Source organism: Strigops habroptila, chromosome 8 (assembly GCF_004027225.2).
Source record: "Strigops habroptila isolate Jane chromosome 8, bStrHab1.2.pri, whole genome shotgun sequence".
Classification (NCBI taxonomy): Eukaryota; Metazoa; Chordata; class Aves; order Psittaciformes; family Psittacidae; genus Strigops; species Strigops habroptila.
Genome location: NC_044284.2, coordinates 40,140,655 through 40,167,887, shown reverse-complemented (window position 1 = coordinate 40,167,887; position 27,233 = coordinate 40,140,655). Strand labels below are relative to the sequence as shown.

Below are 27,233 nucleotides of genomic sequence, written 5' to 3'. Positions count from 1 at the left end.
TTGGATGTTTCCTGAAAGGTCTCCTCTCCTAATGAGAGTTGCATATACAGCCATGTCGGCTTGACCCACCTGCTGCAGTGGTTGAACTTCACAGCAGTGCCATCAGTGGCATACTATACTACTAGTATTTATTATTTGCATATGAAACATTAGACAAACTTCCCCTGGCTTCACAGCAAGGCCATTTGCTTCTCACCATCAAGTTCAAAGATGTAGACGCCCTCATGAATTGTAGCTGCCAGAGCATCTCCCACCTGGGCTTGCCAGCATTTCCCACCACTGGAGCATCTCAAGGTATTGCTCCTCTCCCTCAGAAACACAAACCCTGCACTAGGAAGCTCTTTGCAGCAAGCTGGGGACAGGCTTTCCCTGCCCATGGCCAGGAGGATTGAAGCCTCGGTGCTACGGACTAAAAAAGCATCTGGGCTGCCTTGCCATAAAGCTCAGGGGTTTTTTGCAGGGCTGTTTTCTGGCTCTGCCACTGTTCCCTGCACCCTTGCCAGTGCTTGCCTCCATTCAGCCATTACATGATAGCAGATAATTTTGAGGCTTTGATTGGATTTAAAGATTTGGGTTTATTGCTTTTGTAATTACAGTCAAATCTTTTTAATATTGCACCAGTTTATGGTACGATCCCTCTTATTATTCATGGACCCACAGCCCTGTGTGTGCTGCAAGTTTCTGTGGAAGTGACTCAGGGTACTTTCAGCCTCCCATGGCGTCAGACATCACCCCATGGCCCTGAGCATCCCCTGAGAGCCCCAAGTATCCTCCCATGGCCTCGAGCATCCCCCCAAGTCTCTGAGCACCCCTGCTATGGAGCTCACTGGGGATGCAGTGCCCAGGGTGCTCCTCTGCCCAGGAAAAACTGTGGGGGCTGGAGACCTCTCCAGGGCTATTTAGCCTTCCCAGGGTCTCTGTGTGGGGAAGGCAGTGCCTGCCCTTGGCTGTAATTGAAATAGATGGAATCAGGACAGATCAACATCTAATTCCTCGCCTGGGTGAATGGAGACATATGTTTAATTTTCTGGTAATTCAGGTTGAGAGCCCCGACTCATTCCTTTGCATGCATGTAAGGATCACAGCTGCCAAGAGGCGGGTTTGCTTTGTGCATGTAGCTCTGCATAAGAGCTTCTCACCAGGACTGCCATCCCCAATGCTGGTGATGGAAGAAGGAATAAATGCCATTTCCCAAACTTCTTATGCAAAGGCATAGTTCCCATCACCCTGCACACCCAGGGGAAATAGCAGGGATGCTCAAAGCTCAGGGATGCAGGTGAGCACCAGCTGTGATCTGTCCGGGATTTTTGGAGGGCTGTGCTGGGAAAGGGAGGGATAGAAAGAGGTGCAGCTCACTGCTGAGCCTCTCGTAGGACTACACAGGGAAGGGATCATAGGGGTTTCAGGCCGTTCCAGAAGGTCTCATTCACTGAAGGTTGCTTTTCCCTAATGCACTGTGTTATTGCAGGGATTGAAACCCTCTGGAGTGTCCAACTGAGGCTTAATTCCTGCTGGCATCAGCAAAGCAGGCTCAGGAAGAGTGAGGGTGCCTGGGCTATGTGGGTGATTATGGCCCAGAGCCCCAAAGAACTGGAAAAAACACAAGCAAAACTGAGGGGGAAAAGGGATTTGAAATGCTCTCCATAAAGACTGCTTCTAGATGAAGATCTCTAGTTTTTCCTGAGTGGCCCCCAGGGACCCCTTCAGACCATTCATACCTCGTGCAAGCCACGTGCTCTCCCCTCCATAGGCGTCCCTTGGAAAATCTCATGTTGGCTACGGAACAAGGGAATTTCCCATTTTGGAGCTGTATTTTGCTCTGAAGTATGTTAAGAGCAAGGGATTTTGTGTGTTGCTCCTCAGTTTCACTATGGGCTTCATTAAGGATCCTCTAAAGTGAGTGGTGACAGCTTTGGGCCCCTTTTGACCCTGCTTTTTCCTTGCATCTTCACTACCACGGGAATTAAAACATGTGGTTTTACACCCAGTCACCCTGCCCTGAGGGAGTTGGGCATTACCTGCTTCATGCATGGTCATGGTGAAAACAACACGACTTTCAGGGATGTTGTCCTTGACTCTGACTTGAAAGGTTGTTGTAATGGCTGGAAGGCAAAGGACAGCAGTGAGCTTCTCCAGCTGCCATGATTTCAGCATCCAAAGCAGGACCCAGCCACATCGTTTTGCCCATCACAAGAATCCTGGATGGAGAAAGCCAGGAGGGCCTGATCAGCTATTTCAGTCTATTGCTTCTGTATAGCTTCTTGAGTTGAAAAGAGCAATTCAATCTAATTCTGCATACAACTTTAGTCACAGTTTCCCCATCTTTCTTATGAGCCCCCTTTGAGTATCGAAAGAACACAGTAAGGACTCCTCTGAGTCTTCTCTTCCCCAGGCTGAACAACCACAGCCCTCTCAGCCTTTCCTCACAGCAGAGGTGATCCATCCCTCTGACCATTCCTGTAGCCACGCTGCTTTGCATTCAGAGCCCAATGAGGATGAAGCCAAACTCAGTTGGCTCTCACTTTTTTTGCATCCCATTTTGTTGCATGGCCCCATCCCTTTCCTTCCCTTTCTTTTCCACTCGCTTCGCTCCTTCGGGAGCGGCCGCCGGCGCGGGAGGTGCGTGGCCGTGGCGGGGCCAGCCGGGGGGCGGCGGGAGGCGATGCGGCGGGGCCGCGTGGGTCTGCGGGTGGGATTTTCCTCCCGCCTCTGCCCGCTAGGTGGCTGCTGCTGGGAGAGCCCGGCGCGGGGAGCGGAGGGAGAAGGGGGAGAGCAGGGGGGGAAACAACGGGAAAAAAAAAGAAGCTGCTGAAATTTAAGCAGGGGAGGGAGCGGCACCGAGGCAGTCCCGGGGTCGCTGCTCTCCGCCGCAGCAGCCAGCGGGGCTGCCGGCGCCAGGCAGGGCGCCAGGCCGAGCGCGGGGACCCGCCGGAGCGGGGCCGCCCCACTTTCTTCCCGGCGGCGGCGGCAGGAGGCGCCGGCCCGGCCCGGCCCGGTGAGTGTCCTCAGCACCGCGGACAGCTCCGCGCTCCGCGTTCCGGCTCCGCGCTCCGCTTCCCGGCGCTCCGGGCTCCGCGCTCCGCTCATCCGCGCTCCGCGCTGCTCCGCGCACCCCAGCCCCGCGGGCGGCCGCGCCCCGGCCCCCTGTGCTCCGGGTGTGTGTGTGTGCGTCGCGCCCTCCAACCCCGAGGCGCGGAGTTGGGCGCGGAGGGAAGCGGCGGTGGGAAGGCTCCCGCTGTTCCCCCCGCGGCGGTGCAGCGTCCCCCGGCCCGGCCACGGGAGGCTGTGCAGGGGAGAGGGGGTGGGCTTGCTTTTCTCTTTTTGCGGGGGGGGGCGAAGGCTGCCTGCACTTTCTGCAAGTTCCTTTTGTTGCTGTAATGAGGTTAAAGAAATTTGGCTCTTGGCACCTGCGTCACACGGAGAGAACAGACCGTTCGGGGAGGAGGTTTCTTGCTGCATACTCGCAGGCAGTGCTGGGGGGGGTTATTCACACCCTCTCCCTACCAAGCCCAAGCTTCAGCTCTCCTCCTTAGCCTGCTCTCTCCCTCCTGTCGCCCGTGGCTCCTCTCTGCTGCGCGCCCCATTCTCCGCAGGGCCGTGCCGGCAGCCGCGGGGGAAGCAGCATCCCCAACTCCAGGGGGGGTGGAAACAACCCTGCGCAGCCGTTCCTTCCCGCACACGGCTGCCGTCTGCGCGCAGGTGCTGCTGGCGGGCATGAAGACCACCCACGTCCTTAACCCCAGCTTTCTGCTTTAATTCACCAAAGTTTGAATGTGATTTTTGCCTCCTCTCCTGCCCGCTCAGGAACATCTTGCGGGCAGCGACGGTGCCTTTCACTAGGAGAGCTGAGCCCTGGAAGGGGTCATCTGAAATCTTTGGGCTGAGAGATGCTCCCTGAGCCTGCGCTGAGCTGCGACTTTTAAAGCCAGAGCGCAGAGCGCTCGTTTGGCGAGGTGACCGCTGAGCGCAGGGGTGGCCGAGCATCTGGGGGAAGGGACGGCGAGGGTGTTTCCGAGGCACACGTTAATTAGGCGTGCTTAGTTAGCAGTTACCTGTTACAGCTTCTGGCAGAATCCATCTGTCCCGAGAGAAGGAGGAGGCTGAGCCCGGTGGGGGGATGCTTCCTGGAGAGGAAAGGGTTTCGCCAAGGCGCTATGGAGCCTGGGGGAAAGAAGCATCCCTGTATCCTGCCCTCCAGCTGGAAATGGGGAGAGCCTCGCCGCTGTAAGCTCCTGTTCCTGTTCCAGCTGAGACTAGATATTCCATCCTGCAGTGGCATTGGGGTCTAGAGGAAGGGCCAGATTTGGTGGTTGCTTTCTGCCGGCTGCATCCCTGTGGCTGCCCCTGCGTCGCAGCCTTGTAGGACGTGTCTGCAGGCAGGGAAACTGCGGCATGGGGAACAGGCAGGCAGGCAGAGGGGTCAGAGGGGGGTTTTCCTGCACCTTTGGTGGAGCATGAGCCCTGCTTACAGCAAGGGGGTGTGAACCCCCCAGGACAGGATGCCGGACAGGCATGGAGAGAGGGGCCACAGAGCAGCAAGAGGTGGTGACTCCTTGAGGGCTGGGACTTTTACTGGGGCAGCCACAGGGGGGTAGAGCTGCACCCCAGGGTGGTATGGATTCATATGTAGATCCATACTGCCAGGACTGGAAGATACAATGCTGGTTGCCAGGGCTCATCATGATCATGCTGGGAAGGGGGGGGATTGTAAATCCTCATGAACTAAGGCTGAGGAGAAGGTCTGGTTTGGGCTGAGATTGGTGTTTCCTCTGGGGTCAGCTCCTGGCAAGGGGAGGTGGTTCTGTGGGCAGGGACGGGCTGGGCTCCCCATGACCACAGGTCTGCTCTTAGGGCACAGGGGACCTCAAGTCACCCTCCTGGATAACTCCCTGTCTTGCCCTGCACCCCAAACCAGTACAGAGGGGCTTAGCAGGTGGCTTTGAGCATCAGCAAGGTGAGGTCAGAAGGCTGCAGGGATGGTTTGTCGCTGCAGGGATGGTTTGTCACTGCAGGGCAGCAGCCATGGGGACACACAGAGATCTCTCTCTGTTCCCCTGACAGTGATGTTCCATGGTCCCCAATCCGTCCTAAAGCAGCTCAAGGACTGTGTTAGGAGGCAGACATAAATCCTAGGGGATCCATTCCCTGACACAGCTGTAGCTCTGGCTGCCAACAGCTTCATCCGCATCTTAGGGCTGGGGGGGATATGACAGGCACCCACCTGCTGCGCTAGGCCGGGGCTGCAGCTTCTGCCCCCAGCGCGGTGTCTATGGGGCTCCTAGCCCTCTCCCTGTTCCTGTTCATCTTGCCAGAGTGCATAGCAAATGCAATAAACACCGAGAAAAATGCTAATTAGCGAGTACAAGCATGCAGGGTGTAAAGTAGATGTTTAACCATATTATCTAAACAAACATAAAGGAGCCATAAATTAAGCAGGGGAAGAAGTCGATCTATCGATGGAACTGCCCAGGCAGAAGAGATAAAGGCAGCACGCGGTGGCTGAGGGACAGGGACACGATGGGGCCGTCACTTGTAATCCTCTCTCCTTTTAATTGCACCTGTAATGAGAAATAAAGTCAATGTTGTTAGATGCTGCTTCTACCCATAGAGTGATCCCAGCCAGGGGAGCAGCATCCTACAGCCAGGCCAGGGTTAAAATCCCAGTGAGGGCAAAGCCTGGCACCTCTTGGGTCATCCCAGTTCTTAAAAACTGGTCTCTAACCATGCCCAGTTTGCTGGCTGGAGTTATTGGGAGGTGGCTGCTAAATTTGATGGCATAAAACACTTGAAGTTTAAGGTCTCTACGGGACCTGTTGGACAGTGTGATTACTTCCCTGTCTCCCCTAACCCACACCACTGTTCTAGCCCAGTGTCACCCTTGCTGTGCAAGAAATAAAATAAGGAAATAAGGGATAGGGATAGGAAATCAGAAAATAAAATAGAAAATATGGGACAGGTTTGGCAGATGCCTTTTGTCCATCCCTTGATCTGGAAGGATTTTTCCTCCCAGCACTCTCTCACGTCTCACAAGACAGGTCAAGCCTTCCTTATGGATGTGCTGAAATGAATCCTGGGGTGCCCAGCAGTATTTCAGTTGACCTTTAGTTAGAGATTTTCTCCATAGGCTGCCTCTGCTCCCATAGTCCTCAAGGGAAGCTGCTTCAATGGGGTTTTGTGGGGATGGAAAGGGCCTCTCTCCCCACCAACCGCCCTTGCTATTCCCTGTCTGAAGGAGGGGGTCGGAGGGCAGGTGAGTGAGCCCCTTCCCGCTGGGGCAGCAGCATCACTGCACTAAGTAATTGATGATGGTATTCCCTGAAATAGCCCCAGAGTTTGGAATAGTTGGGCTGATCCAGCACAGGGAGAGGCAGCTGGAGCTGGCAGCTGGCTCAGTGCTGCCTGTTGAGACATCACGTCCCCACCCTCCTCTTGGCCTCCGGACCTGCTTTGGCCGGGAAGTTTTCCGACCAAATTGATATTCAAAGGAACATCCTTCCTGGCTAAAATCTCAGCATCAGACCTCCCAGCCACAGGCTGCTGTGGGGTGCTGGGCTCCTCTCTCCTCTCGTGCCTCTCCAGTCTCCCCAGCTTGTCATTCTCATCTCGGAGCTTGATTTTATTTTCACTTTATAATTACCCGTCGCAATCTCTCCCAGCAGCTCCTTGATGAGCCTCAGGTAATTGGCTCTTTTTTTCCCCTTTTATTTTCCTTGATGCTTTGCAATGTCAAAGCCTTGTATTTCCATAAGCCGGCACGTTTCTCCATGGTAAAGCATTCACAAGGCAGCAGCATTGGCAAGGTGCAGGCAGCGAAGCCGGCAGCTGCCTTCCTCGTGTCTCCCAGCTTCAACCAGCCGCCTTCAGTAAAACACAATGCTTTTAATTAGCTGGCATGGTGAGCTCGTCCTGGCGGTACATCAGCATCCGAGTTGGCAGATGCTGGGAAAACATGGGATGGGTGGAGATGTCAGGGCTGCAGGATGTCACACCTCCCTTCTTCTCCTCCTCATGTTGGAGACCCCCATGGATATGGGTATCGATACCCCATGGCTGGTTGCTGACAGATTTGCCGGTGGGGTGGAAATCCCAGGAACACTACATACTCCTCCCATACTCCCTGGGGTGGCTGGGGATAGAAAAGGGTCCAGATCCCCCCTAAAAAACCTCAGCAAAAAGGACCGTAGAAGTGGTATGGGCTCTCTGAGGTCTCGGTCTCTAGGAGGCCTGGCAAGCAGAGATCTTAATCTGAACATTTTTTGTCTAAACTATTGGGTTTTGGGGCAGCTTGACCCAGGACAAGCTAGGACTCATCCCAGCTACCACCTCCCTGCCCTGCTCTTGGCTTTTTTGCAAAATAACGGGGTTTTGGCAGCCATTTCTGCTCCCCATCTCTTCTCCCAGCGTGGGCAGAGCCCCAGCTCTTGTCCACCACAGCAAGCCACCATGTGAAGATGAGATTTGAAGCCTCCTGCTAGCATGTGGTCATGTGGGTCGTGGGTAGAGGAATTATTCAGGAGTGTTTAATTGGTATCTGGGTAGGTGTGAGATGTTGCCAACACACCTCGTTTCCCTTACTCCAGCCAGAACTCCTTCTGCTGTTGGAGGTGATCTCAAAATCACCCATGCTTTGGGAAAATGAAGTGCATGTAGCTACTACAGGTGTAGAAATGTCCTTTGGTAATGGCTGTCCCACAGGAGAGGGGTCTGGCAGAGGCAAGAGGTTGTCTGTGTACTTTCCCTCTGCTCACAAGAGGCAAGGAAGGGAGAAATTTCACCTTTCTGTCCTTCATCCCCAGGGCAGCTCCCTCCTCATTCCCTCACTCATTTGGGGAGAAGATCTCTCTCGAGTTCTTGTGGGACTGGAGGCCGTGGGTGGGGCTGGAGAGGTGCCTGGGGGCAGTAGCTCCAGTGGGTGCCGGCTCTCCCTCTGAAGTGCAAATACCCTCCCCGGAGGAAGGAAAACAGCCTTAACTCTGCCCTCCCAGCACGGCTTTCTGTCTCAGACCCCTCCATCACGGGATGCAAGGCAATGTCCCCAGGGAAAGCTGCTCCGTCTGCATTAGCTAGAGCACACGGCTGGCTGCCGTAATTACTCTTCCTTGGCCCGGCTGCCTGGGATTTGAAAATTGATTGCCAAGTCGATACTGATGTGTTCGGACCATGCCGCGCTGCCCGCGGCGGGAGGCAGCACTCGGGGATGGCTGCCCCCACAGCGGCCGGCACGGGCAAAGGCTGGGCTTTGACTTTCCGAGCTCATCTCTCGCAGGGGAGGTGACCCTTGAGCCCTGCCTGCGCCCAGCCCTGCCTGCACCATGCTGGAGCAGGGTGGTGGGTGCAGAATGGGTGAGCAAGCAGGAAGAGCAGAGCGTGCCCTGGGTCACGCAGCCCCTCGTGGTCCCCACCCTTGGGGCTCAAGTCCCACCGTTGCAGTCCTAGAGCATCATCTCAGATGATCTTTAAGGTCCCTTCCAACCCAAGTCATTCTGTAATTCTGTAATCTCCAATAGGGAAGTGTTTCCTGGTGAAGCTCTCAAGCCATTTCCCTGCTGGCTTCCTTCATTTCAGCTGAAATCATGTTAGTCAGCAGAAATCACTGAAAATGTGTGTTCTAAGTGCATTTTTTATTTTCCTTATTTTTTTTGGTGGATGAGTCCTCTAATCCACGTGGGGTTTTGCAGCCTCACCTTGCCAAGCACCACAGCTGGGAATGTGCCTGTTGATGAAGCATATGCATGTCACTGTTAAATAACAGGGGGGACAAGCAGGGAGCTTCACCGGAGGCAATTTCAGCTGCTGGCAGCCGAGCTCAGCATCCCCGAGTGCAAGAGCATGGATGGTAATTAAAACACAGATTGATTTGGTTCGATCTGGTCGTTGTCGCTTGGGGGAGTGAGGGGCTCCCCAAGGGGACACACTGGTGCTAACAGGACCTGATGTGTGTCACGAGGGATCAGTGCCCTGCCTGGCCCTGCCTGTCTCTGCCTATGGCCACAGCGCAGGGTTTGGCCCCTCCTCACGCAACACACACATGCGTGTGTTTTGAGAAGGGATGCTTGTACTTGCATGGAGACTTAAAAGAAAATCCCCCTGCAAAGCATCAGCATTAAACTTGTCTTTAATTACACAGTTAATTTATTATGTAGCACTAGTAACAAAGTAAACCGTGCAAACGGCTCTGAGATAGCACACCGAGAATTGCCTCATTTAGTAAATAATTTTAACTTAAGTAATTATTTCCTGCAAGAGGGATGATGCAGGAGGTCCCTGGGGGGCTCTTCACTCCTGGCCACAGGAGGGATGAATCTTCCATGTAATTCCTCATTAACTACGCGATGCTATCGTCACCACGTCTGGCTGACGTGCACCCTTCGCCCTGTGCACCCTGGGGTCCCAGCAGGTGCTTTCAGAGGTGCCACTGGCCCCAGGTTGGCAGCATCCCTGGGCAGAGGTTGGTTGGTTTTCCTTTGGGTTGTTTTTTTTTTTCTCTGCTCAGTTTTAACCCATCCACTTGTCATTTTGCTAAAGCAGCTTCTCCTTTTGCTAGCTTTGCATAATGAAGACTAATTGCAGCAGGACACTGATTAACATGCAGGGCGCTTCCCTGCTGGGCGGGTGGCAGTGGGCAACTGATGAGTCGGAGGCGGGTGATGTTACCAGCATCCCTGGTACCCAGCACTCGTGGCACTGCTGACTGCATCTCAAGGTTCTCCAGCTGCCCTGTTTTTGATAGGAAACATGGTTTATACAAAGCTGCTGAATTTCTGGTTTCCCTCCTTGTCTTCCGCTCCAGCTCGTCCTGCTCCCCCCTCCACCCCTGGCCGTGTCCCTGTCCCCGTCCCCTCCATCCCTCTCTGGCTTCATCCCCACGCTCTTCCCGGCTCTGGCCTTTTGTTTCCCCCTGGGGCTTCATTTAAAAGCGCTATTGATGCTGTTAGGCGTGAATATGAAGAGAGTCTCTCTCCGGCTGCCCGCCGCAGATGGGCACCTCGGCTCAATCCACGTCCTGTTCTCCACTGGGGAATAACAATGAACTCGGGCGCCACAGGGAGATAGAGAAAGAGCAGCTCTGTGCTCTGTGAGACAGCCCTGTCCCCAGGGCCAAAATAACTCCACTTGTTTTATTTATCAACTCCGGGGGGACAGGGAGTGAGCGGCATACAGATGTTGCCACAGCTGGCTCTGCCAGCCTGACGTGCCTGGGACCGGCGCCACAGCAGGGTCCTGTTTGGAGGGGGATGCTCTGCAGGGTCTGGGTCTCGGCATCCCATCCAGAGCTGGAAAACCAGTTGGGGGTGTTCTAAAATAAAGAGCAAGATTTGGGCTATGGGTATCTCTACAGCCGAGCCCCAAGCAGCTTTCAGCTGCCAGCATCTGACCTGCCGCGAATTTCTACCCTTGCCTGGGGATGGCACCCCGCTGATGCTCACGTGGAGCCTGAGAGAGCTCAGCATTTACTCACTGGCTCTGGTGCTTGCAGGGGGAAGAGAAAACAATGGAGAAAAGTCCTTCTTCATCATTTATGCTCACACACAAAATGAAGGGCGATAGCAGCTGAGCTGATTTTTTCCCCATCCCCTGCTCCCTCCCCACCGTTGTCGTGTCCCCCCCCCCCCCCAAGCACACAGGCTCCCTCTCTTCCTGCGCTCCCACGAGTGAATTGGATTAGTCACCTCCTTAATTAACTGTGTCGGTGTGAGCTCTATTAGGTATTAAATGTTTGTCACAATCCAATTAAAAAAATCCATCCCAGCAGGGCAGGGTTTCGGAGGCGCTGGGGGTTTGCAACCCTCATACCGGCGGCTCAGAGTCATAAAACCAGGTGGGACTAGGGAGCACTGGTGGGGTGTAACCCCCCCTCAATTACTGGATACCTCAAGGCTTGTTTTGCCTTGGAAAAGGTCATCCTTGCCCTCTCAGCAAGGGGTGGACCCAAAGCTGGTGCCCCGACGAGAGGCAGGACCTCAAAAACATCCCCAGAGACAATGTGGGTCGAAAATCAGGATGGAGCTGGGTGAAGATCCACGATGGAGCTGTGGTACCCAGGCTTTGACTAACAGTGGAGTGTCTGGCAGCATTAGTAAAGCTGAGCCAGGGTAAACCCAGCCTTTTGGTGGGGGGCTAAGGGTTGTGTTGTTAATGTGCAGGATGGATGCTGAGGGAGGTGGCATCAGCATCTTTAAGCAGCAAAGGCAGCTTTCGTTTTGAATGAACACCCACACCAGGGATGAATGAGGTTTAGCTTCTGCCTTAAAACCCACCCAGCTCCTGAGGACAGGCACGGTGCATCTTCCTGCAGCCCCCCATGCAGTCCAGCTGGTCCAGCCCCCTCTCTGGGGCGTGTGCCCCATAGGAGATGTCCAAGACTCTCCACCCTTCATCACGCTCAGCTCTTTTATCTTTTTCTCAGTCTTCTAGACTATTTCTGATCTGTAACAAACTTTCACCTCTCATCTTAGTTCTCTTAATAGCCTCTGCAGAAGGACTTTATTAAAGCCTGGTAGAAACTCTGAATTCATTACAGCTCCTTATGCTCCGCCACACAGCGCTTTTCTGGCTCCCTTGGGTCAGGGCTCTAGTAGTTTATAGTGGACTTATGGAGCCCTTGAGCTGGTTTCTTCCCAGCCCAACTTATTATTTGTAATTTTCATGTATTTTTTAATTATCTCTCATTAATTATTTATTATTATAATTGAATTTGTTTTCTACCCACACCAAAAGATGAGGCTCACTGGGTTGTGATGCTTCCCAGCATTGCCCTGTGTGTGCTCTGCTGTAAGGGAGGTGAACCGCTGCCGAAACGGGTGAGCAAAACATCATTTTGCACAGTAGACTATATGTCATTCAGTATTTTTAGTCTAAAAAAAGCCTCTTGAGTGAACCTTACAGGTCCCCAGGGAGTCTTGTTAGGAACACACAGCCACACATCTCACCCACAAGGTCCTGCGGCAGCTGATGTGGTCCGGGAGGGGTGACCCCAATGGGGAGCATCTTATTTGTGGTAGAGGCAGAAAGCTTAATGCCTTTAAATTTTCCTTTATCGATTGTGGCTTTACAGCTAAATCACTCACGAGCGGCACACGAGTTTCCCCATCCCAGGTGCATTAACAGCCTGGGGGAATCCAGCCATTGCATGATGACATCTCACCTGCCATCCCCATCCATGGGGCTAGTGGAGGAGCTCTGACAGTGCCTGAGCATCCCTGCTTTCCAGCATGAAATGGGAATACTTGGGCAGGCCCAGTGAAGAGAAACAGAGTGCGATGGATTGCCTGCATGGACATGAGTGCTGATGCACTGGGGTGCTTGTATGGGGAAGCAGCTGCAGGTGGTTTTTTACCCATGGGTGCAGCACGGAAGAGTCAGTGCTTTGGGTCCTGTTCTCAGTCTCCCAGGTGGATTTATAGGTGCCTTATATGTCTGCTTCAGGTGTCATATCTTACATCTTGTACCTGCAGGAGGCAATCCCTTCTGCCTCCACTCAAAGGGGGTCCCCAAAATGCATCCTCCTCACCAAGATGGAGGGCTGGAGTGGGCGATAAGAGGGACTTGGAGGAGTTATCAATTCCCAGAGCAAAGAATCTGCTGCTCTGGGGGATTTTTCTTTCCAGCAATCAATGGAAATGCATTTATCAGGAAAACGTGTTGACCTGGACAAGTGTTTTACTGATGTAAACAAAGCTGGCAAGAGGGACAGGGGAAGGAGAGGTAAGGAGGATTGGGAGAGGAAAGAGAGCCACAGAAAGGACCAGGAGGGAGGAGTTGAAAGGGGCAGAGATAAGGAGGGATCCTGCCCTTCCTTGCCCAAACTGCCAGAGAGCAGAAACAGGGGCACGCACCCACCCCAAGATTTGCACAGACCCCCTGTTAGTGATGGGCAGAGGCTGCCAGATACTGGCGGGCAGGGAGGCATCACTGTCTGCCCCGGTGGGATGCCTCCAGCCTGCCCAGGCAACTCCTTCGGGAGCAGAAAGCAACTGGTTTCCTTAAATTAGCGGGAGTGCAGGCAGGGGAAGGAGGGAGGAAGGCAGGTTTCCATGGAAATGGGAGCTGGCAGGAGAGGTGGTGATGGCAGAACAGGCAGTGGTTGAGCCCTGGCAGAGGTGGTGCTTTGCCTGCCTGCCCGAGGGAGGGCTTCTCCCTGCAGTTTTAGGGTATTAATTGGAGAACAAATTAATCTCTTCATGATGGAGACATGCTTATGCCTGATGCTTTGATAATGGGTCTTTTCTTCTTCCTCCTTACAGTTTATGCTGTGAGATCCTCAGGAAAGACAAGAAGCAAATGCCCAACCCCGAAATATTGGGTTGGAAAGTGAGAGCAGGCAGCGGGTTTGAAAAAAAGAGCAGTTTCAAATGTCAGGGGAATTTGTGTGATGAGGATGTGGTTAGCAGAGGGCAGCCAGGCCAGCAGGTTAATGTGCTTACCCTTTGCAGAATGAACCGGGGGATGTTTAATGACCATAAATAGCGAGGGCTTGGGTTTTAAAAATACCCTTTAAGTCCCAAGTGAACTCTCACTCCTCTGTATTTTGGCCTCAGTACATATTTCAGCTCCCGAGTAGGAGCAGTGCTGTCTTTCGGTCCTGCCCTTGCACATCCCCTTCAGGTCCCAGCATAACCAGGGAAGAAATCCTCATACAGGATCCTGTGAAACTGATGGCAGAACAAGATCCAGCCAGAAAAAACGGGTTTCTAATGTCATCAGGGCATTGTGCACATGGGTCCTGCACAAGCAGCAGGATAAGCATCCTGATGAGCATCACTTGGGAGCTGGGGAAGGTGTGTGCCACCCTTCAGCTGGGAGTGAACCACTTCTCCTCTGCCCCAGGCTGGTAAAGCAGAGCAGAGATGGAGCTGGTCATGCTGCAGAGAAGAATAAGGCATTATCTTGGTTTTAAGTACAGATGAAGGAGGAGACGTGTGTGCCATCGCTGAATCCCGCACATATGCGTGCTGCTGGTAGACTCCCTTGTACCCAAGTCCTGTGCAGCCTGGCTGGGTGCAGGCTGAATTTAGGAGCCCATTCAGCAGTCCATGGGTGATGATCCTTGCACGGGCAAGCCCCGACCAAATGCCAGTGAAATGCTCTTTTCCCATGTTCAGTGGGATTCAAGGCAGGGTGGTGATGCCACCGCCATGTGCTGTCAGCCGGGAGCTGATCCCAGTCAGTAGCTCCTGCTCACATTCTGAAAAGCTTTAAATTCTCGTTTAGGTGAAAAGGAGGTGGCTGGGCAGTCCGCCTGGTCCCCAGGGTGGCCGTGCTGGTGTTCCAAGTCACAACGGGCAAGTGCCACCTGGCTGCACCACAGGGCAGTGGCGTTAATCTCCCTTCATTATTTTACAATTACCCAATAATTACTATATTCTCATTCCCCAGCCTGCTGCCCTGCACCCTGCAGCCTCGTCCAGGTTAGGGGCGCCTCTTGATTATCCCTAATGATGGTAATGCAGCTGAATGCCAAAATCCCCATTTCCCTGTAAATTGCTCCGCGTGGCAGAGCAGCTAACCTGACTTTGTGGCTGTGGGGCTTGTGACTCACTAATTATCCTCTGGGGTTGCGAAGATGATGTGGGGAAAGAGAAGATGTCCCCTGGGATATCCACAGTGACTGCAGAGGACACAGAGCTGTGCTGGCACTAGGCAGCTCAGTGGGCTTTTCCCATCCTGGACTAAGTGTGTGGGCAAAGGACAAGCAGTTTTTGCCTGCAGGAGAGCAGTGGCAGAGCACACCCGTGTGGCTGAGACCTTCCAAACTCATTCCATTCCATGGAGGCTTTCTGCCTGTAGAGGTGCTCAAGGCGTGTCGGAGTCCCCCATCCAGGAGGGGGTTTATCCAGGGCAGCTGCACGGGTTTCTCTGCTTGCTGTAGCAAAGGGAAAGCAAAGTCCCAAAATGAAGGATTTAACTTTTTAGCCTCTTTAGGGGATTGCTCATTGTCTTTATTCCTCATCCTGCTTAGGGAAACTGAGGCACGGGTACCGAGCCAGAGGCTATGGCTGCAGGGATGTGCCACTATCCCAGGGGAAGGCAGAGATGGGCCGCATCCTGCTCTCCCTAGCCAGGAGCAGGAGTCTGTCCACGGGCTGCTTCTGGTACCCATCCTGTGGGGAACCAAGTGCCCATCAGTCATTCCTCCGCAGTACTGGATTTAGAGAGACATACCTCAGATGCCTGCAGGGGCTCTGCCTGAGCTGATCAGGTAGCGGTAGTCCTGAGCCCATCACAAGGGCCACTGCAGCTCTTTGCTGAGCGGGAATTGCTTTAATTTCTTGCAACTGCTTCCTGGGCAGGCAGGTCTTGCGCAGTCCTGCTATAGACCCTATTGGTGGGAGGCAGGATTACTGCTAGGCAAAGGGCAGGGTTGGCAACGATGCTGAAATTAATGGGATTTGGGAAGGAAGCATCTCAGGTGGGATATGTCTTGAGCCTTTGTAAGAGGAAAAACTAAAAGACAGCCTCCCAGGATAGAAAATGATTGGCAAATCCCATTGGAAACACCTGTCTTCTGGTGGGACCAGGAGTGACCCATCCGTGAGTCCCATCAGTTGGTCGTGCTGGGCAAGAGATTCCTCTGCAGGGGATGGATCAATCCAGGGCATGATGTGGAGGGAGGTGGGAGGAAACAGAGAGGAAGGGGGAAATCCACAGCAATGACTATCACAGGGCAGAGGTTGTTGAACCTCCCACCCAAAGTGCCTGCAGTGGGACCTGGATGCTCCTTCTCCCCAGAACCTTTCTAGTTATGAAAATGGCTCCAACCCACCAGGGATGTGGGTGATACCCGTGGGGCTGCAACCAACCCCTTGACATTTTTATTGCCACCTTAATGGCTTGAAGGAAAGAGCCAGGGTTGGGGTTTTTTATACTAAAAAAGGCTTTTTTAAGAAGTTGGAGGTGTGCTGTTCCCAGCACGGGGACTTGGTTGGGAGCACAGGGTTAAGGATAGGGCAACGGGGAGAAAATGAACCCTGAAATTTTCCTTGTTTGACCCCAAGGGTGTGGGAGAGGTTTGGGTTTGCTCAGCACAGGTGCAAGGTTTGGGCTGAGCTGGCAGCATGTGGCTGGCAGAAGGCCAGTTCCCAAAGCAGCAGCTTGGGGTATTAGCCTTTCCCCACGGTGAGCACGGCCAGCGTCAGTGCTAAAAAAAATGATGTGACGGAGGCGTGAATCAGCAAGAGGAAAATTCCCACCATTGGGGAGGGAGAGGAGGCAGAAAAAATGATAGGCAGAGCTGTGCTGGACTCTGCGAGGAAACTTCATGGGATGCAGTGACGGAGTGGTAATGGAGAGGTTGAGGAAAGGCATGGAGCCATGGTGCCAGAGCAGCAAATAAAGTGTAGCAATGGGGTGATGTATTGAGGATGTTCATCTGATGATCCTCCAGGCTTGAAGCCCAGCTGCTGGGAATCTTGGGAAATCTTCCCTGGGTACCTGTCTTGCAGCATCACTGAGACGTAAGTTTTGTCCCCAGACTGCTGTCCTCTGTGGCGTGGCTGGGCCCCAACCATCCCATGGCAAAAGGAGGCAGGAGGTCGGGTACCATGTTCACCAACTGCAGGTTTCTTGATGCCCGTGTGCAAAGCCTAACCCCAAAAATGGGGCAAAAATTATGTCAGGGAGGGGAATAATTTCTGGCGTGGGATGTTGAGATCCTGTGCCTTGTGCTTCTGTGCTGAAGGGTCTTCTTCCACCACACTTTGCTGTGTGGAGGAGATAGAGCTGGGAACATCTTAGGAGAGAGGGCATAGAGATGGGGCTGTATTAGCTCACCAGTAATGCATCCGAGATGAGCAGCACGATGGAGGCCATAAACGAGATTGATGCACAGATTAAAGAGACAGACGAAAGAGAGGCAAAGGTTAAGAATATAAATAGGTAAAGCTCTAACCAGGAGTGCAAGATAGAGGCTGGGCAGGAGAGAGTGAATAAAGCAGGGACTGAGTGGCTGGAGGGCTAGATAAACATGCAGGAGATGGGAGAATCAAGAGAAAAGCAAGGTGGATAAATAAGCAGATGAGAGATGAGAGCAGTACTAGGGATCTGGGGGTTAGGGAGAGCTGAGTGCGGGGCGGACGGATGGGGATGTGGCACCCGCCATGCCAGGTTGTTCTGCTTCTCTGTAGGGAAAAGAAATACAATCAAAACCCAGCATCTCCAAAATGCAGCTCATCTCAATTCCCCTGCCAAGTGCCAAGTTGCTTTATACGGCTTCCTATTTTCCCAGCTATCCGCTCAGACATTAATTTTACTGCCCAAGTTGAAAGAGCTATTTGAAACAAAGCAAGTGGCACCTCAGCGCTAATTCCTGTCAGCAGCCATGCACCGTAACCCAGCACCATGCTGCCTTCCCTCAACCCTCAATGAGCCCCCAACAAGGCTGTGTTATTAAATGCATCACCTTGCACCCCAAAAGGATGCTCCAAAATATGTATGCATACATGCATAGCACACACAGTGCTCCTAATAACACTCATAGTGGGGATTTCTGCTGGGTTTAGGGTGCCAGCACTGCAGGGAAGATGCAGGGATGTCCTCCTGTTGGAAAGCTGGAGAGGGGCAGAGTGAAAACCAGAAAATCTTGCTCATCCATACAGGCATTTTTGCTGGCCACACTTCTTGCAGAAGAGCAAACCTCCTCTGCTGCAGACCCATCATGCCCAGCTTTGCTCATTCCCCTCTCTCCCTGACATCAGAAGGGAATTAGTTGCTCTTTTTATGGCATGGCTGGTGTGGAGAAAAAACCCACCCTCGTGATGCTTTGCTCTCCCCTGCATCCTTCAGGTTCCTGAGCACCCCATGGGGTCAGATGCTGATGGGGGTGGGGGACAGTCATCTTTTCCCAGGGACTGGACCTGACAGGGATGCCTGCACCCCAGGGCACTCCCCAGCAGTCATGCACCCCTTATCATTGGAGACAAGTTTTTACAACTTCTTGGACAGAGAGTAGTTTTTATAACAGTTTTTACAACTTCTAGAACCACTGAGTTGCAGTTCTGGTGTCTTAAAATAGGCTATCGTTAAAGTGTCAGGGTGGCAAGCCCCTCCAGTTGTCAATTATTCTTCTTTATTATATTGAAGACACTCTATGAAGGCCAAAAAATAAAATAATCTAGGTGATTTACTCCTTTTTCTTTGTAATTACAGTTAGTAATTAGACTCTCCTTTGTAACATAGTGGGGTTGTGTCCAAGAAGTGTTGGCAACATGGATTTTGCCAGCAGCCTTACCCCAAGACCTAAAATTCTCTGGCCAGCTCATGCAGAGGACCACAGGGACATTGCAGCAGTGTCACCAGCACAGCTTCAGTGGAGGATGCACTCCCCACACCTCAAAAATTTTGGGACTTTTCTTTTTCATTGCTCCAGCTTAGGATGCCTCTTGGGGATGACCTTGGAGCACTCCAGTTTATGGGTCCTGGGGAGACCCAGCAATTGCTATGCAGTCATTGAGAAAATAATTGAGAAAATAGAAACAGCTGAAAAATAAGTATCAGGAGAAGGAATATTTAAGGTCTTTCCATTACTCAGAGGCTTTCCTGGAGCTTGCTTTTATGGGGAAGGATGGTGCCTGTGAAGGCTAGCAAATGCAGGGTTTGCGCACTTTTTCCCTCTCCTTGGTGTTCACCAGGGATGCTGCTGGGGATGTTTTCTCTGTAAACACACTGGGATGGGGCTTTGCTGCGTGAAAGAGAGCATCTCCTGTTGGCTTTCAGTGCTGGAATGTAGTCCCATTGGGATGGATTTATTAACCTGACACTTGAGATTTGTGACTTTGCACTTTGCTTCAGATATATTTACATAGGGGTCTGCTGGGATTCCTAAAAGTAAAACAAAAATGAGAGATGTTAAAAACTCACTTTAGCTGACTCCAGCCCTTCAAAAAGGGGTCTGTTCAAGAGGCAAAGGAATGGGTGGCTTGTTTGGGTTATTTTAATTAACCCCTATCAGCATCCTCTTTATCCCTTATGACTCTTATGCCTGCTCCTGTCACCTCTCCATGGGGCGACAATGGCCAGGCTTCCATATCCCAACCCACCCTATCCATCCCATCCTATCCATCCCATTCTGTCCCAGGATCCTATCACTTGCTTAATCCTCAGGCTGTGGTGACTTAGTGCTGTATTTGCTCTTGAGTGTTATAGGGTTTATTGTTATTTTTATTTCGGCCCTGAATTGGAAAGGCAAGAGGATGTTTTGGGAATTGTTTTACATTTGATTTAATTCATTTTTAATCAGCTGACAGTAATGATTTGATACAGACAATCTTCCTCAACTGATGTTAATCAGGACAGAGCAAGCCTTTCACTTGCTGTTATTTAGAGAGGCATTTTATAGAAATACTGTTAGAGAGGTTGTTTAAGCATATATTTGTTTTCATTGTGTACACAGCTTTTTCATGGGTTTCCCAGCATTTAATGCTGAGAGATTTTATTTATTTTTGTCATTTGGAGGGAGTTCAGGCCTGCCAAAGTGCCCAGGATGGATAGCCCCGGAGGCTGCAGTAATCTGTTCACACCATCTGGGCTCTAGCTCCTGGAGCAGCGCCGGGGGAGGGGGGGGACTGGGAGTGGTGCTGGGAAGCTTTAACAGGCCCCAGCCCCATCAGCTTGGAAAACTGGGATTTTCTTGGAGGTACAGTGATGGAGAGATACCCCGATACGGATGTGCTGGCTCCCGTTGGTCCCTGCAATGCAATGCTGCGCTGCTCTCAGTGCAGCATCTTACCAGGGTGGGCAAGGTTTAGACCCTGGGGGTGGCTGAGTTTTGCTCTGGTGGGTTGGTGATGGGCTGGGGGCAAAATTAGACCAGGAGATGGTGCCAGCACCACAAAACTTGAAATTAAACCATGAATCAGCTGAATGGTCCAGCAGCCAAGACCCAGAGCACTTTTCCAGCAGCAGGGAGCAGCGACCATTCATGCTGCCTGCAAAAACGCCCTCCCCAGGGTAACAGGGAGCAAACCCAACCCTTAGGTAGCAGCTCAGCAAATACTATTTACTCCTACAGGTAGGGTTGTACGTGGGTATTCCTAGGTCAGGCACGTGTAGAAACCCACTTGCCAGAAAAGCCTCTGGGGCTGATGTTTTGCAAGGAAATGCCAGAGCTATCAGCAGCGGTTCTTGACCTGTCAGAGATGCTCAGGGACCAGATTGTCCCCAGGCATGGGCAGCACCTGCATGGGGCTGCGTTCCTTCTTGTTTTCATCTTGTTGCAAGGAGTAAAGCATCTGTCTGGAGATGGTAAATTATCCCCTTGGCTGGTGTATAGCTAATGTAATTGAGCTGCATTTAAAGACTCCCCAAGGTGCTCCTTTCTCAGCCTGGCAGTTTGCAGCGTGCTTGCTCCTAACCACAGCCCAGCACATCCCAGCACATCCCTCTTGGGGGACAGGCATCCTCAGCTGCTGTTTGCAACTGGTTAGCAATGGGGTGTGGGGTGGTAAAAGCAGTTCTGGCCAGTCCAGGTCCCAGCCTGGAGGTGATGGATTATTTGCAGTTTGCAGATGTCTGTGCATAATGGAAATAGCCCACTGTAAGGGGATGTGGGCTGCCAAGCAGCAGGATCACACCGTCACGAGGGACTCTGTGGGAAACAGGGCAACCCCGGTTCAACTCCAGAATTATTTACTTGCCTTGCCAAAACTTTCCAGTGCCTCGAAGCCTGTAAAAACTTCCATCCTCTACTGCCTATCGTAATTCTGTGTTTTACGTCAGGGCAACTTGTGTTTCCTTTTTATTTATAAAACCTCCCAGATGTTCTGGCTCCAGATGTGCAGTGAGCAGCCTGGGCAGAACAAACCTGCTAGCAAGGGCTACTGGGTGTGTTATTTTAATCCTGGAGGTGTTTGTCACCATGCTGCCTGCTTCCTGCCAGCTGCTTGCTTTTACACAGTAAAAACCCCAAGGTACAGGCAGCAGGGTGTGGCAGCGAGGCGGCTCTCCAGCTGCTCCCCGGCAATCCCAGTTTATGCTTTTTAAGAGGCAACCTGCAGCTACAGACCAAAACCAAAAGCCAGGAGAGCCAGTCTCCATCCCGGTGCTGCTTCCCAATTCTTCAAATACTTCCCCTTGACCCCAAAAGAGCTTAGATTTCCTGCACCGAGGTGCGCAGAGGGCATCACTGGGTTGCTTAACTGCTCGCCCAAAATCTTTGTGGAACTGGCATGACAGAGCAAGAGTGTCAGTGCTGGGGAGGGCACTGCCCCATGTTTGCAGCAAGCTTAGCTCCGTCAGGTGCCTTTACAAGCAGCAAAGCAAAGAAATAATAGGAGAGAGATGCTAATTGCTTCATCTCCCTTTCTTTGGTCTCCTTCAACCAAGTCAGACTTAACAAAAACTCACGCAAAGCCTGCAACAGGGTTGCAGTGTGGTGCTGGGAGCTGTTATCTGCCCCATGTGCATGATATCTGCATGGTGTGTCTGCATGGCAGCTCGCCCTCCTCCGTTAGCTTTTCATCAGCTTTCTCCTCCTGGTGCTCCCTGGCAGCATCTCGGGAAGGTTGCAGCTGCACAGGGCCACCCAGTCTGAGCTCCCTCGCTCTGCCAGGGCCATCCTCGTCACTCCCTTATTCATTTCTATCTTTCATTTTTCCCTCTGAGCCATACTCCCTCTTCGTGTTGCTATACCAAACAGAGTACAAAATCTGATAAGCGCAAGGTAGCATTTTTCTCCCCCTGAGGGACACATTATCTACGAAGCTTATCGATTGTGGGAAATAACCCAGGGGCGTTCAAACATGAGCTACATTCCCTGTTACACCAGAGATGTTAATTATCTGCAAGCTGTTACCAGCTTCTCTGCCACTGAACATCACCCGCAGACAGCAGGGTTTAGGGACATGAAGAAATGTCAGTCATGAGCTGTTGGATAGCACCCTTTCCAGCAGCCTCCTGGAGCTGCTGGGAATGGGCATTGCTTTCACTTTAAACCCCATGTGCTGCATCAGTCATCCAAATTTGCCTACCTTAGCTCCCAGCCATCGCTCCCAGTCTTCCTTTCACTGCTGCTGTAAAGAGCTCTTTAGTACCTTCTTTAGTATTTCCCTGCCTTGACAGTTCTTATAGGAAATCATGAAGTCACCTCTCAATCTTTGTGATAAACTAAGCAGACTGAGCTCACTAAAGCTGGCAGTTTCCCCACCCTTGGGGAGTTTTGCGATTCTCTGTAACCACTCCAATCTCTCAATGTCCTCTTGAGGAGTGTGGGCATCAGACCTGCAGGCAAAGTACTTGTGCTCAGCTGCATCAGTGCTACACAGGGAATAAAATTGTACCCTGCTCCTCCATGGCACCCTGAATGAGATAACCTACCCTCTGCCTGCTGAGAAGCTTTTTCCCTCCTCTTAGTGGTGATGAAAGAGCTGCCAAATGCCGCTCCTGAGTGACCAGCATGGTTTCTGGAAGATGAAGGTGGTGGTGTCGGGGAAGCACAGACAGGTCTAGCAGTGCCTGGGGTGGGCACACAGTTGAAATTGTGCAGAAAGCGACACCAACGAGACACAGAGCTCGGGGCTATACCATAAGAATTTATGAAAGTTGGTACCTTTGAAAAAAACCCCACTTCTACTAATATCGCACAGATCTTTTTATTTAAAAGAATAGGCAGTCTCTAGAGCTGTTGTCCAGCTTTAGGTATGGAAAATCAGAGTCAAGGATGCTCCTCCACCCGGGTGGGTGGAGAAGGGGCACCACCTGCTGGAGGAGGTGTTCATGTCTGTCAGGGAAACTGCGACAGAGATGATCTGAAAGATAATGGAAAGATAACGGAAAGATAACATCAGTAATTAGGGCTGCAACAGAGATTAAATGCTGGAGTTGCAATGGAAGACAGAGATGAGGTGAAGGTACCTGCTCAGGGCTGGTGTGGGTCAGTGTAGTATCACTGACCTGAGTCTCAGCTCACACCCCAGTACCCATCCCAACTATGATACTTCAGGGAAAGGAAAATAGCCGATAAAGGAAGCAGTAACAGCAAAGGACTATAAAACTGTAACGGAAAATAATTAAAATTCCACCATTGGTATGGGGATAATTCCGAATGCAGAGAAGGTGGTGGTAACTCTACTAGGCAATGAAGGGAATGAGGAGCACTGAATGAGAAAGACGTGCTGCTGGTGATGGGGCTGATGGAGACACCGACTTCTCTGGATGGAGACACAGATCTCAAAACTGTAATGGGAATAATTATGATTGTAATGGGGTGGTAATAAAGATAATGGAATCGTAATTGAGGAGGGGATGGCTGTAAAGGAGGAGGTGCAGATAACAGCCTTGTAAAGAAGATGATAAGAAAGATAATGGATGGTAACAGAGTTGTTGTTAAAGGTAATGGAGTTATAATGAGGTGACGACTGCAGCAGGTAGAAGGGATGGTTGGTTTAACGAGGACTACGATGCAGAGAGGACTCTATTTCTAATTCATCATGACAGGCAGTGCTGGAGGTGACCACGAGGCTAATAACAACTCAAGGGTCAATCCTTAAGACAAATGCAGCCACGCAATGAGCGCAGCAGGACCACGGTCCCTGGAGATGCAAGGCAGAGGCGCAGATCCTGGCAAGAGGAGATGCTGTGCTGCAGCATGAGGTACAAAGCAGAGAAGACAATAAAAAGCATCATGACAAATGACCTGGGCAAGTCCTGCAATGTTTGCTTTAGGGCGAGGCTGCCCTTCAGAGCCTCAAACCTAGGAAACAGGGATGGGGTGGGGAGGGAAAACAACTAGTGGTGCCTAGTGAGGGTAGCCCACAGCAAGGATGAGGATGAGGAGCCACTGCAGCACAGATGATGGTGATGGAGACCAGCTGATGATCATGAGGAGGAATTAGCAAGGTCAGGCTGGTCTTTGCAGCACTGGGATAGGCACACAAGGGAGCACATCAACTTGCAGTGAAATAGGCACTACCACAGGGGGACAATTCAGAAAGCAGTTGATGGCATCATAGAATCACAGAACCAACTAGGTTGAAAAAGACCTTTAAGATCATCAGTCCAACCTTTACCCCAGGACTGCCACGTCCACCACTAAACCATGTCACTAAGGGACTCATCTACAATGTTTTTTGAACACTTCCAGGGACAGTGATTCTATCACTTCCCTGGGAAGCCTGTTCCGATGCCTTATCATCCTTTCGGGGAATAAATTTTTCCTAATATCCAGTCTAAACCTCCCCTGGTGCAGCTTGGGGCCATTACTTCTTATCCTATCACTCATTACTTGGGAGAAGAGACCAGCCACCTCCTTGCTCCATCCTCCTTTCAGGTAGTTGCAGAGAGCTATATCATGCATTGAGGTTTGCATTTTAACTCCAGTGCAATGCATTTGCTCTTCATCTCCGTCTGAAGCTTAGCCTGAGGTCCCCAATCCTTCCTGCAGAGCAGATCACCCTCCCACAGCTGCTTGCCACACAACACCGGCCAAATACCAGCCCATTCACCACTGCTTCCCTATCCACAAGCCCAGTTATCCTGTCAGCAGAGAAAAGTAGATTGGTTTTACTTGACTTGTTCTTGACAAACCCATGTCAATTGTTACTTTATAACCTCATTATACTCAAGGTTCTTACAAATTGATTGCTTAATAACTTCCTCTTGCACTGCTCCCTGTTTTGAAGCCTCTAACTCCTGGGGTTGCCCTGCTGCGGCTCCCAGCCTGCCCCGAGCTCCTGCAGTGTTGGAAAAGTTCCGAACACTTTCAAGGTTGGGTTAGAACTGGAAGTATGCCCAAGGGGGATTTTGGCAGGCCCAGCCAACACAAGCACACCTGACTGGTCTAAATACACTGGAAGGTCTTCCCCCCTCATCTGAGTTGGGCTCCTGCCCAGTATAATCATCCTGTCCTAATCAGCTGGGCGCAAGGGAAGGATGAAGCAAAGCCCATGCTGAATCCCTTAGTTTTCTTCTTCCATTTAAGCAACATGCTTGGGCTTTCCTCAGATCTCCTTCTCCTTCCTGTCCATTTACAAAAGTTTTATCTCAGCCCGCTGGAGCTTGTTCTGCACCTTCGTATCTGCAACTTGCAGCCATAGAGCTGCTGCTCTGTCGTCCCCATCGCTGGGTCTCTGACCTCAGCTCCCCTTTTCTGTAACTCTTCTTTGGGCCTGAGGTCCATCAGGTCTGTGTGCCACCTTCCTCTTGCTCCTCCGCATCAGAATGGGTTGTTGTGGTGCCACTAACGCAGTCAGTTCAGGTAATTGCCAACTTCCCTGCACTCTTTACTGCTTGGATTATCTTCCCTAGAGATGCTACCCACTGGTTCTCTGAGATTTTTGCAGCCCATTATCCTTACTTTGCTGTTCTCACTCCCTTTCTTTTGGCATTCTGGGCTCCGCTATTGTGTTGCTTATTTCCTGAAACTACCTTCTACTTTTTTCGTCCAGTTCTGCTCTATTAGCCCAAACCAAGCCCAAAATAACAGCTTTCCCAGTACCTTTTGTCATCATTGAAGTTCAGATGTTTCACTAACACACCTAGGGAATGGAATGATTCTGCCCTGCTGTAGTACTCACTCAAGAGATGTCGGTGGAGTTTAAGATACCATTACCACCAGGCTCTACTGCGTGGAGATAGATACCCTGGGTTTGAAGAGTCCCTCGTATTTATCTACCACCTCCTGCCAACTCACATGAGGTCTGTTCCACCAGTTTTACCCCTTTTAAGTTACCCACATTGAAATAGCTTCTTCCCAACCCCTTGCTAACATTCAGAACAAGCATGCTCCATTCTTGGTGCACTTCTTTATAGAATCATAGAATAGTTAGGGTTGGAAAGGACCTTAAGATCATCTAGTTACACACACACACACCCTTCATTCCTTGCTTGCTCTTCTCCAGCAGGTCATGCTGGAGACCCTACTTACCTCACCAAGTCCCTATAATACTATTTAAGCCCTAGTCTGAGCAAGGTACTAGGATGTCTACATCAGCCTTTTTATTTGCTGTGCTCAGCCACATGCATACAGGCACATTTTCCCTGTTCTTTGCTTTCTCATCCTTTTTCTTATCCCACCGCCTATTTTTTTCCTGCCATTTGTTGGCATTCCTTGTATTCACCTGTGGTTATGTGGCACCTCCTCACTTTGATGGCATGACCAGATGCCTTTCGTTATTAAGGGGATCCCAACTTCCCCTGATTCAGGATCCTTCCCATACACATCAAGTGCCTCTGGTTCTGCTGATCCCCAACTCAACAGCAGATGAGAGCCTTTCTCCAGTCCTCCCACTCTTCACCCATAAACCAACAAGTCAGTGAGTCTCTCTCCACCTGCCACCTCTCAGCTTGTTTCACCCAGAGCTCCCCAAAACCTTTGTGAATTCTGCCCCTGCTTACAGGAATCAGGGTTTAATGGGTTTAAAATACCATCTGCACATGTCCAAGAGGGAGGGGAGAAGAAATGTCCTTCAAATTCAAACCACCTGTGAAATAAATGGAAGAGCTAACAATAATAATAAAAATATTAAGGATGAAAAAAAGATGGAAAAAAAAAGAATGCAGGAGATTGCACCAGCCTCAGAGGTAACCTAGGGACATTTTTTTATCACCAAAAATCAATTTGCAGTCACAGAGGGGACTTTAGGGACTTTTTCTTCTTAATCACTTTCCCAACAGAAAACCATGAAGTCACAATAACCTAACCCACCAAAGGGCAAAGCAATTGCAAGTCCTTTCTCTCCTGGCTGGTCACCAAATCAAGCTCTGATAGATACAGGGGGGGAGAAAATACACTACAACAGGTCTCCCAAAGGGAAAACAGGGAACGAGAGCGAAGGATAGGAAGGGAAATTGGAAAAGAAACTGTCTGACTTCAGGATGAACTTGTGCACAGAGCCCTTAGTGACTACCCAGCTGTGGTACAAAGGGAAATTGAAGAAAAACCTCCCATTTTTGTCATCACCTGACAAACAACAATTTGAAAAATTTGTGAGCACTGTCACATAATAGAAACCAAGGAAGGCAATGGACCCTTGTCAAGAAACTGTAATAGCTGGCTTTCAGATGCTGTTGCTTGTGAGGTTTGTAGTGGTAAGATGTCCCTCATCATCAGTATCGAGCTGTCCAGGAAGCTCCAGAGGAGTTTGCACAAGGATTTCATGGGATCAGAATGTTTGCTGGTCATTTTAAAATAGAGCTGGGTACAGCTGCCTGATGTAGAGGAAAGCCTGAAAAAAAGCCAGAGCAGAGGAAAAAAAAAAATAATTCAAACCCATAGCAGTGCATGGGAAGGCACCAGCCACACA

General features: G+C 51.1%; 1 protein-coding gene and 1 long non-coding RNA gene across 2 annotated transcripts in view; one reads left to right on the top strand and one right to left on the bottom strand.

Annotated features, from left to right (window-relative positions):
* The first annotated feature begins 2,819 nt into the window (after nucleotides 1-2,819).
* TNR (tenascin R) overlaps nucleotides 2,820-27,233 on the top strand; it is a 78,195-nt gene continuing 53,781 nt past the window's right edge. Inside the window, exon 1 of the mRNA XM_030493486.1 lies at nucleotides 2,820-2,995. The gene's annotated coding sequence lies outside the window, so the exon portion shown is untranslated. The remainder of the gene's footprint in view (nucleotides 2,996-27,233) is intronic.
* The window catches only part of LOC115611105, a 38,629-nt gene continuing 33,951 nt past the window's right edge, over nucleotides 22,556-27,233 (bottom strand). Inside the window, exon 3 of the long non-coding RNA XR_003992468.1 lies at nucleotides 22,556-22,739. This is a non-coding gene — a long non-coding RNA (uncharacterized LOC115611105). The remainder of the gene's footprint in view (nucleotides 22,740-27,233) is intronic.